The 17,651-nt window shown below is 44.3% G+C and overlaps 1 long non-coding RNA gene across 1 annotated transcript; it reads left to right on the forward strand.

Annotated features, from left to right (window-relative positions):
• Positions 1-3,488: 3,488 nt before the first annotated feature.
• On the forward strand, positions 3,489-15,157 carry LOC113960178. Its single transcript, XR_003531989.1, has 3 exons — positions 3,489-3,608; positions 10,467-10,476; positions 15,147-15,157. It is a non-coding gene; the product is annotated as an uncharacterized LOC113960178 (long non-coding RNA).
• Positions 15,158-17,651: the final 2,494 nt, after the last annotated feature.

The following is a 17,651-nucleotide window of genomic DNA, read 5'->3' on the forward strand; positions in this document are numbered from 1 at the left end:
ATATATATATATATATATATATTTGCTATAGCTTTGGCTGCTTGGTTTTTTTTTTCCCTCTTTTCCCTCTCTGGGAGGCGGGTCCTTGTTGTCGAGTTTCGGGGGACTTGGCGGGAAACCAACTCGAAACTTGTACAAAAGCAATCTACCAATATACTATAGAGCAAAGCACAAACTCTAGTCCTGAAAGCAGCAATCAGCATGCATAGAATGAGTTTCTTACCGATTGGTATCCCTATGGGTGGGGGGGCGGAAGACAGGTTAAGCCTGTCATCTGATCCCAGCAGTTTCAGTGGAGTCTTCCTATGATTTTTCCCAATTTCCAACTTACTTTTATACTATTTCTTTAGGTTTAGGTGGAGCTTGAGTGACTCTAGTCATAAGTACTTAATTGGGTAGACGGCCTTGGTGTCTGTCTTCCTTGGTGAACTGGTACAGTACGGTCTTTGAACTACAAAGTATCACCATATTCCCCTCCCTGCAGGATGTTTATGGAGGGAGGACACAGCACCTTCACGCTACTCCTCTCTCTGTGTCATCCCCCATAGCAGGTGATTATCAGTGTTTAGGAAACTGTTGTGGGGCATGCTGACCATGTTCCATCCGGGAAGCCACAGTTGAGAGGCATATGTTAAGAGTAAATGAGGGGATAACCCCCTCAGTCTAGAAAAAAGCTCTGTATGTCTCAAACCTTTTGACCTTCTCTGGAGATTGCCTTTATTTACCTTCTTTTAGAGTTTCAGGAAAAATATGCTGTGCTTGGCAAAAAACCTCCTCCAAACTGATAATCTTGTGATCCCTGTGAGAGCTGAGGACAGAGCACAGCATGCAGATGCAGAACTTGTCTCTGGTCAATGGTCTGATCCACACGACTTGATAACTTGGGGAAAGGGATATGTTTGTCTCTACAGATAATAGTCCTCACTGAATACCTGCACGGTATGTGTGTCCTGCTGTTAGTCCTGGAAGTCGTCAGTGCAGTTCCTGACCTGTCAAAGTTCACTCCCATGGCATAGTCGGAACGTCTGGGTGACTCTAATGAAGGAACTGAACCACACGACCTTTTGTGCATCACTGGCATATCCAGAGCAGCCATTTCACACCTGTCTTGTTGGTGTTCCTCTGAGTGACATGGAAGCATCTCTCCTGGTGCAGGATGTCGTCCGATGGCATGACTTATCAAAACGGGACTGTCATACTGTGCACGAGTGTTGTGATCATGTTGATAGCTGGGATGATGTATTGTCTGTTAACACTCCACTTCAAAAGTTAGGTATTTTAGAGTCACTGTTTGTAAAAGACTGTGTGTATTTTAATCATCGTGTAGGTTATGACATAGAATGAGCATGTAGTGAGTCTATGGTACGGGATGTGTTCCCTGAATCATCTTTCTATAGAAATTGTTCCTTCTGGTGTCGGTAAGAATCAGACTTGGAGTACTCCAGCAGTGAGTGCACTGGGTTTTTTGGCTTGGAAAACTGGTTTGGCAGATGGGGAATACCTAGTTGGTTAGCCTCACTTTTCAAAATGGGATGCTTGGTAGTGTTGATGGTTGTGGTTGTGTTACTGATGCTGCCGTGTTTAGTATTGCTCCTGCAAAGGGCCCTGCAGGATACGATGCGGGCAGTCTTTGTAGTACAATTACAGACAGGGGGAATTGTGGGGGGAGATGGTAGGCCCATGGAACCCCCGGGTCCCCTGGAAGTAGAGGAGCTTGAGGCGTTAAAGGGAGTAAGACCGTTCCCTTGAGAAAGGTAGAGATAACTGCACGTTCCCATGGAAACAGCCCTGAGTGCTGGACAATGCAAGGTCAGAGCTGCTTGACAAACTGCAGGTGTTGCATTCCTGGATGTTTTGTAAGAACATGTTTGTGGTGTATGTGTGGGAAAGTGGAAGTTGGCACTAATAAAAAAGCTGCCTGCTCAGCGTAGCATGCAGACATCTCTCTGGCTCTTCATCCTAGTGTGTCTCTTCATCCTAGTGTGTGTGTCGCGTGTCTTTCTTCCCCCACAGGACCAAGGCCTTTCGACAGATACCCAGAGACAAGTAAAATTCAAGGTTTATTGTAAAGGGAAAAAAATGAAGCAAGAAATCCAGAAAACAATTCATTACTTACTTTAAACCTGTCAATTCTTTATCCAAGAAGTGAATTACCACTGTAGTAAAAACAAAACTTGAGAAAATTGTGAAGAGACCAGCAATACCTTTAAAAAAATAAGTTGGAAAATTCTTTTTTATATATATTTGGAGATAAAGACAAGAAGAAAAAAGGAAGAATAAAATGCTATACCTTTAGATCAATTCTGAAGCAAACAAATGTCAATTCTCATCTCTCTTTTTTTACAGATATTTAAATCTACAATGTATACTGCATGCAAAGTAAGACTGTGAGAAATAAAAGCCTCAAATCTCAGTTACCAGCAAAAAGGAAAGCTGGTTTAAACAGCTCTATATTTTTAGAGTTTGACACAATAAACTATTATTTCAATAACCACATTTCCAATGTTTATATAATCCTATAAAATTTCTCTTAAAAAAGGAATTGAAGATCTATACAGAACATTTACAGTGCTATCTAGCAAAGAATTTAAATAACCCTGTTCTGTACATAAGCGTTAAAACTCTTACATTTATTATCAATTTATATCTTACAAAACAGTTAAAATGCACACAGTAAATAAATAAAAATTTAAAAATCAGATACAGTACCTAAAATGTATTTCAACCCAAGCTACCTCAAGTTCTGAAACTGAAAATATATATAAAAGATTGCTATACAGCGTGCAATTGTCAGAATGATGTCACTGCTCAGAACATCCTGTTTGAAATACAAAGTTATTTAGTTAGCTTTTACATTAAGTAGTGACCTGTTGTTAAGTAACAAACAAAAAAATCCATTGTGAATCTGCACTAAAACTGAAGTTGTATGGGGTCTGCATGGCAAGGTTTTGGTAGCTGGGGGGGGAAAACTACAGGGGTGGCTTCTGTAAGAAGCTACTGGAAGCTTTCCCTGTGTCCAACAGAGTCAATGCCAGCCAACTCCAAGATGGACCTGATGCTGGCCAAGGCCGAGGTCATCAGCAATGGTGGTAGCACCTCTGTGATAAGGCATTTAAGAAGCAGGGGATGGGCAGGGGGACACACATCAGCAACCGGAAGAGAGAGGAGTGAGAATATGTGAGAGACAATTCTGCAGACACCAAGGTCAGTGAAGAAGGAGGGGGAGGAGGTGCTCCGGGCAGGTGCTGGACTGGAGATTGTCCTGCAGCCTGTGGTGAAGACCATGGTGAGGCAGGTTGTCCCCCTGCAGCCCATGGAGGTTAAAGGTGGAGCAGAGATCCACCTGCAGCACATAAAGGACCCCACACCAGAGCAGGTGGATGTGCCCGAAGGAGGTTGTAACCCCATGGGAAGCCTGCACTGGAGCAGGCTGCTAGCAAGACCTGTGGGCCCACACTGGAGGTTTGCTGGCAGGACTTGTGACCCCACGTGCAACCCATGCTGGAGCAGTTTGTGAAGAACTGTAGCCCATGGGAAGGACCCACCCTGAAGAAGTTTGTGGAGGAATATCTCCTGTGGGAGGGACCCCATGCTGGAGCAGGGGAAGAGTGTGAGGAGAAAGGAGCAGCAGAGACAATGTGTGATGAACTGAATGCAACCCACATTCTCCATCTCCCTGTGCTGCTCAGGGGGAAGAGGTAGAGAAATTGGGAGTTCAGTTGAGCCCAGGAAGAAGAGAGGGGTGGGGGGAAGGTGTTTTAAGATTTGGTTTTATTTCTCATTACCCTACTGTGATTAGATTGGTAATAAATCGATTTCCCTGACTGTTTTGCCTGTGATGGTAATTGGTGAGTGGTCTCTCCCTGTCCTTATCTCAATCCATGAGCCTTTCATTAAATTTTCTCTCCCCTGTCCAGTTGAGGAGGGGGAGTGACAGAACAGCTTTAGTGGGCACCTGGCATCCAGTCAGAGTCAACCCACCACAGAACCTTTGGAATAAAATAACTATCACTGCTAGTATGTCTTTAAAAGATTAAAATACTGCAAACAATATGAATATTAAATGCTTGCTCACTCGATACCATGGCACTGCAAGTTAGGCTTAATGAAAACATTCTGTAGGTACATCACTGCTTGCATCTAACTTTAATATCCAGCATGGGAAAAGGAGGAAATAAAGAAGTTTCTATGTAACTACTTTCCTCCTGATTCATCACAACCTGATCTTAATCTACAGAAAACCCTGCATTTGCAGATTAAGTACTATAACATGAATTTAAATCCTTACTCTTTCAAGTTTGGGGCACTCATAATTCCAGTCACATATCATTCCCAGTAAACATCTTCATGGACATCATACAGATGGTGAGAGTCACTGTTCCCACAATGACTTCCCATGGATGAGAGGTTACAAAAAGGCCATGCATTCAAAAGAGTCTGGACAACATTTTCAAGACTGTTTTTCTATACTTAGCAAACCTGCAACAAAAGAATATTTCATATCAACAAGTACAAGATTAGGGGGGAAAGGATAGAGCTATATAAATTTCTGCAAGTCATCTCTCAGGAAAAATAAAATAAATTAAAAAAACAACCAAAACCCACAAACAAACCAAAACCAGTTAAGTAACAGATAAGTAAGTAAACTTATCTTTACCTTTCAACTTTCCATGTAAAACACATTCGTTTCCAATCTTCCGAAATACAATATTATCTCCTCCTGCCTTCTCAATCCTTTTTTTAATGCACATCTCCTTATTTCTTAAAAAAGTCTTACTTACATGATTCCACCACTTTCATGACATCTCTTAGTATCTTCTTGTCACACAACTTTGATAATACCACTTCAACTCCAACTTTTTGTTTTTACCACTTCTCTATATAAGTGCTCACTAAATTCTGTTATTTTTTTCAACTCAATTTTAACTATATAAATTACCAACAAACCATTCAACAGCAAGAATTGCAATGTTATCTACCTCTGATTGTGTCTTCTCTACTTTCTGCTCAATATCCTTTGGTGATTCAATAACATTTAAAACGATTCTTTCTTCATCTGAAACACATTAATCCTTCTCACATACAGTATTCTGCAACTGTTCTCTTGTACCCATAACCAATTCCCAGGTTACTGATGCATTTCATCATCCCCTTTGATTTAAATAGATAACATTCAACAGAAACTCTCACACCTTTCTTTCACATAACTGAGAACATGGATATTATGTACAAAAACTGCATCCTAGTCTATCTGCTCTGTGTTGCACCTTTAGATAAGTTAATATAGATAAATGCCATAAAATACTCTCTTTAATACATGAGTACTGGGACTTTGCTTTTCTCATTGCACAAATGTCCTAGTTAGAACAACTGGGACCGATTCATCACTGGATGGGTGTAGCCCAAAACTGTGTATTCTATAGCCCTCCATGCCATTTCCCAGAAACTGTTGTCAGTAGAGGCCTGCAAGGCGGCCCCCCCCCCATGCTCCTGTCCTCATGCCCTTTTGTGGAATTCCCTGACTGAGCACCCTCACACCCTTTTATGGAATTCCCCGCTCTGAGGGAGGGACTAATCATTCCTGCCTGAGCTGGAGAATATATAAACCTAGTGTTTCAGAACCTTTCCACCTCTCGTGGGATCCAGAGGAGGACTGCAGCTCACCACTCTCAGTCAGACTGCAGCTCACCGCTCTCAACCAGACTGCAGCTCACTGCTCTCAGCCGGGCTGAGACCACCACCCTCAACTGAACTGCAATCACCACTTTGGCCGGACTGCAGCAACTCTCCCACCAGCAGGGTTTTTTTTCCCCTCTCCCTTTACTTTGGACTCAGGGGGGGTCCAGGGAGCACCGTTTTGTTTGTGCCCTGGGGTGCTGGGTTGTACATTTGGGCTTTGTGGGTTAGGACCGGTTGCTTGTCCATGTGGTCGTACTTATTGTATTATTTTATTAAATTGTTATTCTGATTTGTAATCTCTCTTTTGAGTTGGGTTGGTTTCCCCTGCTGGTTAACTTTTAAACCAACACAACAAAATCAACAACTTATAAGATTCTGTGGTGAATGTTAACTACATAACTGCATCCTAGAATTCAAAAGATGCTTAAATACTAGTCTGACTTATAGAGACATTCCATAGTTCAGTATTTACATGTACAAACCTAGCAGTGTTGAGATTCCCATAGAGGATTGAGGGCTCTACACACTGTCACTTCTAAGTGCCTTTAAAGTAACAATCAGGCTTCTGGGAAGACACTCTTTCTAATATTACTTCTTTTACTTGGACATCATAAATGGGGTTGTCATCCAATGGAGAAAATAATAGACAGGGCAAAACTATCTTAGTGTTACCAGAATCATCTTGGTTTCCTACCAATGCCAATCTCAGGCATATGAGCATCAATAGCACTGATATATTTTTCTTTATCCTTCCATGGTGAAGGTGAGGTAGAATTTTCATGGCTGATGAAACCAACTAGGAAAAGTCATGGAGAGGATTGCTTTCCTTATGAACAAATTTTACAGTTTTTACCCGTATACTATAATCTACATACTGTTTTGTAAATTTATGTTCTTGCAAAACTGTTCCAAGGCGGTATTATGATTTTTCCTCAGCAGCATGGAAGGTATCATTTAATTAGAAAAACTAAAATACAACATAGTCACAGGAATATCTTAGTGCCAAAGATTTTGAAACAAAGTAAAACTACAAAAGGCATAACAATAACCTAATGACTTATGAAAATACTAATATGTTTGAATAGCACACTGTTTCAGAAAAATCCAAATTAATACTTACTACATGACTATATAGGGTCCGACCAGTCCTAAAATTATTATCTAAGCAATAAACAAATCGTTATTAGATCTAGAAAGATTCCAGAATCTTTCTTCAGATATTACTTCTCACATTTCTAGGCAAGACTGCTAAGTGTTCACAAAAATCAGTTAGGGAAAAATGCATTCAATTATGAAAATAACTGCACCTGACATCCAGTCAGAGGCAAACCCACCACACCATATGACATTGTTCTCAGCAGTAAAAGTTCATGGAAAGAACGAGGAAGTGGGGGAGACACGTTTGCGGTTATGTAATTCACCTTTCCAAGTTGGTGTGCTGAGACCATGCCTGCTGATGGGAAATGGTAAATAAATTCTTTATTTTTCTTTGTGTGTACAGCTTCACTTTACCTATTAAACTATCTTTATCTCAATCCATGAATTTTATTGCTTTTACCCTTCCAATTCCCTTCTCCACCCTGCTGGGGTAAAGGTGAGCAAGCAATTTTATCAACCCTAGATATCCTAAGAGTCCTAGTGGGAATGCTGTTTGGTTCTGTAATTGGAAAAGAACCCATAAAAACTGGGACTAAAAAGCCCCTATTGTCCCCCTGAGTAGATTAAGTAGTGGACTGAACATAAGCTAGTGCTGAAGATGGGACAGCAGGTAATTTGTGTTACATAATAGACCGTTGTCTTAGTTTAGCAAGACGCGAATGTTTGTTAAGGAGGGCGGGTTTGAGAAGAAGAATCAAACTCCTCCCTCTAAGTTATTGTAACTTCAAAATTAAGATGCTTCAGGTGAGAGGTGTGGAAAAGGAAAATAACAGCTGTTTATTAACATATATATATATATATATATATATATATATGGGTGTTTTGAGGTTTGGTTTCTTTTTCCCGCTGGTCACAGGGTTATGGTGCAGTCCTCGGGTCAGGCAGCAGCTGCGGGAAGATGCTCTGATAGTGCAGCCCCACGGCCCCGGGCAGAATACCTCGCTCCGAGACTGTTGGGCGGGCTTTCCCGGTCAGTCTCTGACGGCGGTGTCAGGAGGGGAGAAAAAAGAACTTCTCCTCGGGGAAAAGAGGGGAGGCGACCAAAACAGAGGGTGGTTGCCGCTCTGTCGGTTGGTGGACAACAAGTACTACAGACAAACCTTCAAGTTTATTTAACCTGCCTGATGTGCATATTTATTTTTATTACTATGAGATTGGCATTTCTAGAAAACCTTGATAAAGATTTCATGCATTGATTCTGCACTACTGAATACTGTAAACAAAATTCAGTGCATATCATCAGTTCATATTCCTAATTATCTTCAAATTATCTACAAAATATATCTTATCAATTTCCTGTTTACCTTTGTTTTCAATCAAAAATTTCCAGGAGACTATTACACAAAGCAATCCATTCTGGGAATCAAAACAAAATACAAACACAAAAAAATCCTTCCTGGACCCCGCAGCCCACTCCGTGGGGTTGCGCCCTCCGACGTCAAGAAGGCACCGGGACAGCAACTCTGACCTTAACCACCCGTCACCCAGGGCGACAGGTAAGGCGGGCCAGAACGCGGGGCCATGGTCGACCGCTCCCTGGCAGCAATGGCAACAGTGCCCGCCCCTGCATCACCATTATCCTAGGAGCCGCTAGGGACTCAGGCCCACAGACCGTCCCCCAACCACAGAAGACCCGTGTCGAAACGGCTGGTTGTCCGCACCGCACTTGACCCAAACGCGACCTTCATGTCCTCCCCTGCTCCACTGGTCCCTGTTCACCACCCTGGCGCTACACCGCCGCACACAGGCTGCAGCTTCCTCCTTCGCGCTGCAGACTGAGGCTGCCGTTCCCCTCTGAGCAAGGACGCCGGGGGCAAAACACGTCAACCGCCGCCATCGCCCTACCTCGCAGCCAATGACGAGGGTCTAGGACGCCTAGCCTGTGCCGCGTCACTCGCTGAGTCACCGGGACAACGACCCGGCGAACGCCGTATAGAGCTCAAGACTCGATCAGGAGCAGAGAACACACTATCTCACCATGAGTTGCTCACCAATTGGCCACCGCGTTCCCCTCTTCTTATTTCCTGATTGGGCGGCAGGATGAACTTATTTAAGTATGCCGATAGACCAACAGGCTGGTCCTTCCGACCTGTGCACTCGGTGTTCAGTGGCCCTGTTTTTCCGGCCAAAGCAAGCGGGCGGGGTGCCGTTTATAAATCCTTACTGTGGCGGCGCATCTACAGCTCACACTGTTACTAACCCACGCTCTGTGCCTGTGGTACTGCCCGGATGCACTTTACCAAGGCATTAAAGAAATATCGTAATAAGTACAGTTCTCTTGTTTGTGGACAGCAGTACTGCCTCTTGACATTCCAAAAGAAAAATGCAATATGCTTACATTTGTGGCTTTCGGACAAAGGAGAAATACTTTCTGTGATGTAGCTATGAATGCTCAATTTTTCTTTGCTCATGAAGCACGAGGGGCTCCTCAATCTCTGGGCAGTCATTGCCCACTGACTCAGGTATGATATACTATTCTTGATTGCAATACATTGTTCCAGTTTTGTGTGGCCATTTTGTGTTTGCCAGGTCTGAGCAATTTCGGGCTAACATGCTTCAATACAAACAAAATATAATCTGCAAGGATTTTGCTGCAGGTAATTTACACTCCAGCTTTTCCAAAACTGCTTCTTGCGTGTGCCATTTCATTTAGAAATATTTCAAGTAGCTCCACATGGTACTGTCACTGAAACATCAGGAAAAATAAAACTCTAACACTGCAATTTCAGTATTACAAAGAAGGCATTACTTTATTTAAGCACCAGATGCCTGGGGGATGCTCCTCCTAATACAAGCACACCCAGCTAACTCATCATGGTTAGGCTTCACGAATGAAGATTTGGGGAGGACTCTACCCACGTTTGTTACAAGCGCACTGGTGGCTAAAAAGGCCAATATGAGATAGGCACATCTGGTTGCAAAAGGCTCCTTAGGTGGTATATTCTGCAAGACACGATTCTTTCTGCATTGTCTTTTCTCCTCAAGAGTGATCCTGTGTGCTTTCTCAAAAGCATCAGCAGCGTTATAGATGGTGTGTCTCCAGACCTCCCGATTGGAGGCCAGAGTAGTCCAGTTATGTTGATCAATATGGCCAAGGTTGAGATGTTGTTTCAGGGCGTCCTTGTATCTTCTCTTCGGGGCTCCTCTCTTGCGGCAGCCGGTGGTAAATTCACCATAAAGCATGATCTTAGGGAGGCGGTGGTCCTTCATCCTTGAGACGTGTCCTGCCCAACGCAGTTGTGTTCTCATCAACATGACCTCAATACTTGTAACTGCTGCTTGTTCTAGAACAGACACATAATCTGACCAGCAGATGTTTAGGATCGTATGGAGGCAGCATTGATGGAAGTGTTCTAGGAGTCGCAGGTGGTGGCGGTAGATGATTCGGATCCATATAAAAGAGTAGACAGTACAATGACTCTGTAAACACTGATCTTTGTACTTTTCTTCAGGTGTTTATTTCACCAAACTCTTTTATGAAGCTTTCCGAAGGCACTATATGCCTTTGCTAACCTGTTGTCTATCTCTCCGTCAATCTTACCATCCGAGGAGATGAGGCTACTAGGTAACTAAACTGCTGGACTGATTTGAGCTCTGATTCGCCAATGGTGATATGGGGATGATGGAAGACTTCCTGAGGTGTGGGTTGATAGAGAACTTCTGTCTTCTTTAAGCTGACTTACAGCACAAAGGGCTCAGCAGCATCTGCAAAGAAGGATGTTAAACGCTGCAGAGTTGCTTCCGTGTGGGCGACAAGGGCGGCGTCATCAGCATAAAGCAGCTCCCAGACAAGATAATTTAAGGTCTTAGCATGGGCCTTAAGTCACCTTAGATTGAATAGGCTTCCATCAGTACGATATCGAATGTAGATACTGTCCTGATCATCAAGGTCTGCTGTGGCCCTTTGGAGCATCATGCTGAAAAAGATTGTGAATAGGTTGGTGGAAGAACACAGCTAACTAACATACTAGTTTATAACTAGAGCTGCTGGGTGGACACCTGGTGTCCAGTCAAGGTCAACCCACCACAGTAACTAATACATATTCATTACATTTCCCGGAACTCATAGATATATGCTAAAGATTTCCATGAATTTAGTTTTATATTTAAATCACTTCTCATAACTCATCAGTAATCTCTAGCCAGGAAGATGACATACAGAACTGTTGCTACTAGGAGTTTCAGTGGATGCACAGCACTGTAATTGCTAAGTAAGGCAAGATGCACCTGCCATTAATATGAGCTTCCCCCAATGCAAGAGAGGATTTGTGGAACAGAGAAACTGTTGCTATAACCAGGACACCATCTGAAGTCCAAACAATCATCTTCTTGTTTCACCAAGATGTCATTGTGATGTCCAGGTGTGTCGGTAGAATTGCCTATTTAAGGCTTAGGTTTGACATGCTTCAATGATTTCAGAACTAAGGGGAGGTTAACAAAGGTTGGGAAGCAGGATGTACCACTGACAGTGGACACAAAGAATGCAGAATTTACAGGCCACAAGGACATTTGGCAGAACTCCCAAGACAAGGAAGAAACTAATAAAACCAACTCAGCAACTGTGCTGAATCAACTCCGACTGGGTAAAGGTAATGCCTGCAGGGGAAGATTGCAACCACTGACTTACAGACCACGAACTCAAAAGAAGAGAATGACTGAACATGCAGACTGTCACGTGAAAGGGGTGAGGGGGTGTGTGTTTCCCAACCCTTAGGTTTTAGCATGGGCCTTCAGTCGCCTTAGGTTGAATAGGTTTCCATCAGTACGATATTGAATGTAGATACCGTCATGATTATCGAGGTCTGCCATGGCCCTTTGGAGCATCATGCTGAAAAAGACTGTGAATAGGTGATGCCTAATGGAGCTAAGGAAAAAAACTCCGGAGCAGTTAATTGAGGATGAGATAAGAAAAGGGTTTAATTTGTGCCTAGGCATAAAGATCACAAGACGCGCGCCCAGGCCGTGTTCAAGTGTTACAATTTATAATAATGCCCAACCAATCCAAGTTTTGTCCATCCCGTAGCTTTTACCCTGGTCCACCCCCTGGCCCACCCCCTGGGAATTGGGTCTGGGATGTATTTTGGGACCACCTCTTCATCACCTTCATCACCTTCAGAGCACAGAGGGTACACGGTTACCCAGTTCTTGACTGTTCTCTTGTGGTTCAGGCCAGGATTAGATGTCCTCAAACAGCATAGGTCTTGCCTTGACAAAAGACTAAATATTTTCTGCTGGAATTCAGGGGTAGAATTGATATGGGGAACATAGAATGGGGTGATGGGGTAGGGAATGTGTAAACTAAAGGGTGCTAAAGGGTGAGGAATAAGGGCTGCTGCTTCTAAAATCTACTTTTACTACTTAACTACTTATAAAGCTTATAAAATTAGAAAAATAAGAAAAAAACAGATGGACCTTACGTCATCAGTCTTCCCTTTAGAAATTGAACAAGACTCAAAGATCTTGTTCAATCTCTACTACTTATACTTAATATTATATCAGTAAGATGGCTAATACTTATAACACTAATCATATAACAAGCTATTGTGGGGAATCTCGGCTGGACCAAGACCCTAACATGGAATGAAAAGGTGACTGAGAATGGAGGCCTTAGTCCTGTCAACATATCGATGCACCCTGAGAGAGGAGAAAAACACCAGGAGAAAGCTGTCCTATGAGAACAAGGACTTATTTTGAACAAAGTGACTGAGTAGAATGTAAACACGAGAAGAAAACAAGAACAGATGTGCAGAGACTGTGGGAAAGTAAGACTGAGAGAGTCCACCTATCAACAGTGAGATTGTGTTTTGTGTGTTTGAATTAACCTATCTGTATAGAATACGTGTGCTTAAAAACTGTATATAAGGAGCTGAAAAGTGCAGCTCCACATGCTTCTTTTTTCTTTCCAATAAACTTTTCTGCTGGATATTCTATGTCACGTCCGTTCCAACTGCGACATCTGGTGACATTGTATGGCAAAGAAGTCTATACAGGCGGCAGGGGACAGCTGCAGGAATGGAGTTCGGTGTAGCATTGAGAGCAATGGAGAAGTTACCCGGTCGGCCCAGAAGAAAGACACCTGGACAGGTGAGTCACCTAGAAACATGGGGACCACTCTTAGCAAAGAGGAATCTAGTGTTGTGTCAATGTGGAAATCTATCCTGCTTAAACGGAGGGAGAAGTTAGATGAACTGGCTTTGCGAAAGATGCTGCTTTGGAGCAAGGACCAGGGATATGAAGCAGACACTATTACTGCTTTTAGTGTTTCTATTTGGAAAGAAATTGGTGATAAGTTCTTTGATGCTGCCTCCAGGGGAGATAAAGTTGCTGCCTCCCTCCTTACAACTTGGCGGTTGTTATATGAAACAGTGAAAGATATTAAAGCACAGACTGGTAAAGATAAGACGGAACCCTCTGATCATAAGCCTGTGAGTGAGGTGCCTTCTGCCAATATCCCTGCACTCTCCCCACCTCCCCCTCCTGTGCCTCTTCAACGGGATGCTCAGTCTGCTCCTGCAAGAGGTAAGGCACCTGCAGGGGACTTCGGAAGGAGCAGGTCGCCTCAGCCTCGGTATAGGTCTGCCCTTTGGGGGGAGGACAAGGATGGTGATGCCTGCTCGGCTGGCACTAAAGGAAAAAAATCTCAGGAGCAGTTAATTAGGGGTGAGATAAGGAAAGGGTTTAATTGGGCCAAGGCAATAGATGTTACAAGACGCACGCACAGCTGTGCCCGAAATGTTACATTTTATAATATTATCTGTCCAATCCCAAGTGTGTCCACCCTGTAGCCTTTGCTCTGGTCCACCTCCTGGTCCACCCCCTTAGAACTGAGTCTGGGGCGTATTTCGGGACCACCTCTTCATCAGTCTCATCATCCTCAGAGCACAAAGGGTACACAGTCACCTAGTTCTTGACTCTGTTCTGTTGTTCAGGCCTAGATATGGGTGGTCTCTAAACAGTATAGGCCTTGCCTTGACAAGAGACTAAACATTGCCACTGAATTCAGGGGTAGATTTGATATGGGGAGCATAGAATGGGGTAAGAGGGTTGAGGAATGTGTAAACTACTCGTACTACAGGGAAAGGGAGTGAGGGCTGCTGCTTTTAAAATCTACTTCTACTACTTATAAAACTTACAAAAATTAGAAAAATAAGAAACTAATAGGGGTTTAAGACCTCAATGGCATGTATGGGAGGGGGTCAGTAGCAGTCAGCAACCGAACTTACAAGACGCCGGTTCAGTCTATCCTTCCTGTAACACTGCCGCCCACCTCCGATGAGAAGGATGAGAGTGAGAGTGAGAGGGAACCGCCCCAAGGGGACTACCCCCCCTTCCTCAGGACAACTGGGAGGGGGATGATCCCATGACGGGGTAGACCTCAGAATAGGGACCAGTTTTCCCGCCCTCTGGGAGGGTGCAATGGATAGACTCGAGTCGGGGGGGCCAGAGAACCTGGAAAACGGCCAATACCCTGACAATGGGAGTTTCCCCTCTCCCGAGTTACCCTTCAGCCTAAGGATCTCGTTAAGTTTTGGCAGAAAATAAAGCAACAGGTCCTTATGGTAGGCAACTGGGACCTGTCAGAAGCTGTCACGCGCCCCTCACTGAGACCAGTCCTAATACCACAGTTGATGATCCTATGGCCTTTCCGGTGGTGTGAGGGGATCCAGCTAGGGCAGTTGCTGATGAACATCGACCCTGGGCCTGGAAGGTTATTCAGGACTTGCAAACATGCATAGTTAAATATGGCCCTAACTCACCTGCAGCGATGCAATTGCTGTGCTGTATTACCATGGATAAAGTCACACCTTATGATATAAGGATGCTTGCTCAAGTAATGTTTCCACCTGTACAATTCAATGCATTTACTACTATTTGGCAGCAGCTGGCAGATGCCCAGGCCATAACTAATTTGCAGTTCCCACAGGATGATGTCCAATTTGACAATGGAGCTGATGTTTTAACTGGAACTGGTAATTATTCTAACCCACAACATCAGACCCTGTGGGACCCATTAGTTTTGGAGCAAGTAAAAACCATAGGCCAGCAAGCATTATTGCGGGCTGCAGAGTTGGCAGAGCCCAGAGCAAGGTACACGACTGCCGTGGTCCGAGCGGGGGAGGGGAATGGGGCCGTGACATGGCACGGATCCCAGACACAAAGGTGGGGTGCAGGTAGAATCTTTAATCCAGCGTGCGCACGGGGTTTTTATCCGGAGGGAAAGGGTCAGAACATAGGGTGGAGCAGGAGACAGACAGACGGGGGGACAAACCAGGATTGAGCCGTGGGCAAAAAAGGGGGGGGGAGCACAGGAGGGACCAGGGGAGGAAAGGGCGAATGGGGGCTGTCTCCTGCCGCAGCTTCTCCAGCCAGTCGGCAGAGAAGACAGAGGTGCAGGGAGGTGAGTAGGCCGGGACATGCCCGGAAGATACAAATTTGGGGGAAACACACAATGTGTGAAGTCCATTCAATCGCTGTACATATTTTTCCATTTCCGGAATCGTTCCCATTCCGATTCCTGGTCCTCGACACACTACCATATGTCAAGGTTCCCGGGAACCATTCTTGCAGTTCGTGGAAAAGCTACAAGCAGCTGTAGAGAAACAGGTTTTTGACACTCAGTTATGGAAGTTGTTGGTTACGCAGTTAGCCAGAGATAATGCCAATACAGACTGTCAAAAGGTAATAGAGGCATTGCTGGGAGAACCTACCCTTGATGCAATGATACAAGCATGTGCTAAGGTGGGGTCCTTAGACCATCAAATAACTGCGTTTGCATCTGCTATGGCAGCAGTGAGAACCTCCGAGTAGAAATGTTTCTCGTGTAACCAGAAAGGGCATGTGAAGGCAGACTGCCCAAATAGAGGCAAACAGAAGGTCTCAATAGAAACAACTACAGTTGTATGTCGTCGCTGTGGAAAGCATGGCCACTATGCCAAACAGGGTCGATCCAGGTATCACCTTAATGGTCAGCCTTTATCTACAGACCAGGGAAACTGCAGGAAGAGTGCGAACGGGCGTGCGCAGACACAAGTACCTGCTATGTTTCTCAACAATCCCTTTGTCAGCCGTTCACCCATGCAGGCCTTTGCGACCGGTTATCAGGAAAGACCCGTGGATCCGCAGGGATGGATGTTTCCACCGCCGACATAGTAACTATAACAACACACCAGGTGCACAAAGTCCCTTTGGACGCATGGGGGCCTATTGGGAGAGGACTGAGTGCCTTGTTAATAGGCAGATCTAGTACTACTCTCCAAGGTATTCTCATTCATGTAGGAGTAATTGATGCTGACTATGAGGGACAGATTTGTGCCATGGTATCTACTCCTACTCCCCCAGTTACAATAGAAAAGGGAACTCGAATTGCTCAACTTGTACCTTTTTTGAGTTGTGTCCCTAGGACTGAGCAGGTGACTCGTGGCACAGGGGGATTTGGATCTACAGGACCTCCGCGCAAGTGTTTTGGACTCAAATGCTGATGGATAGTCTCCCACTAATGATTTGCATCCTATCTCAGCACACTGCCATGCCTGCAAAACGTAAGGTATCTGGCCTTCTGGACACTGGGGCTGACGTCACTATAATTTCACGGAAGGACTGGTCTCCCACCTGGCCTGTAATTTCTTCCACTCAAGGCGTGGTGGGTTTAGGAGGTTTAGCACAAAGCTTGATGGCTGCCCAACCAGTGACTGTTACTAACCCTGAGGGGCAGGTAGCAACAGTACATCCTTTCGTTACAACAACACCTCTGAATCTATGGGGTCGAGACTGTCTCTCACAATGGGGGGTGCGCATCACTATGGATTTTCACTAGGGGCCACTGTGTTGCAGGGCGTAAAGAGACCCACATTAGCCCTCAAATGGTTGACCGACACACCAATATGGGTAAGCCAGTGGTCCCTCAATCAAGAGAAACTTGAAGCCCTGCGTCTATTGGTAGCAGAACAGTTAAGAGCAGGTCACATTGAATCTTCTCACAGTTCCTGGAACACTCCTGTGTTTGTTATCCAAAAGAAATCAGGGAAATGGCGGTTACTGCATGATTTGCCACAGATCAATGCTCTTATGGCCACCATGGGTGCACTGCAACCGGGTTTGCCTTCCCCAACCACGATTCCTAGGCATTGGGAAATCATTGTCATGGATCTTAAGAATTGGTTTTTTACCATCCCCTTAGATCCAAATGACATGGAGAAATTTGCTTTCACTGTTCTGTCTGTGAATCCTGCAGAACCCACACAGAGATACCATCGGAAAGTACTTCCTCAAGGGATGAAAAATTCTCCCATCATATGCCAATGGTTTGTGGCCCAAGTCTTAAGTCCCATCAGAGAATGTTTTCCTAACTGTTTGTGTCACCATTATATGGATGATATTCTTTTAGTTGCTCCATCACCTCAGATCTTAAATTCAATGGAAGATCAAACACGACTGTCCTTGCAACAATTTGGTCTTGTCGTTGCCCCTGAAAAGGTGAAATGCCAGTCTCTATGGTTGTACCTAGGACTGAAAGTCCTTGATCGCACAGTACAATCCCAACCCATTGTTATAAATTTTGAAATCAAAAATCTGAATGATGTGCAGAAATTGGTTGGTGTGATCAGTTGGGTGAGACCTTACCTAGGCCTCTCCTCTTCTCAGTTAGCACCTCTATTTGAACTCTTAAAGGGTGATACTGATCCATCTGCACCTCATCATTTGACACAAAACGCAAAAAAGGTAATTGAGTTGGTGGAGTAAGCAATTCAGAATAAACATGTATGACGCATCGATTTCTCTATTTAAATTCAAGTTTTTGTGGTGATTGATGAATT

The sequence above is a fragment of the Corapipo altera genome, unplaced genomic scaffold (genome assembly GCF_003945725.1).
Source record: "Corapipo altera isolate COAL_440 unplaced genomic scaffold, ASM394572v1 61356, whole genome shotgun sequence".
Taxonomy (NCBI): domain Eukaryota; kingdom Metazoa; phylum Chordata; class Aves; order Passeriformes; family Pipridae; genus Corapipo; species Corapipo altera.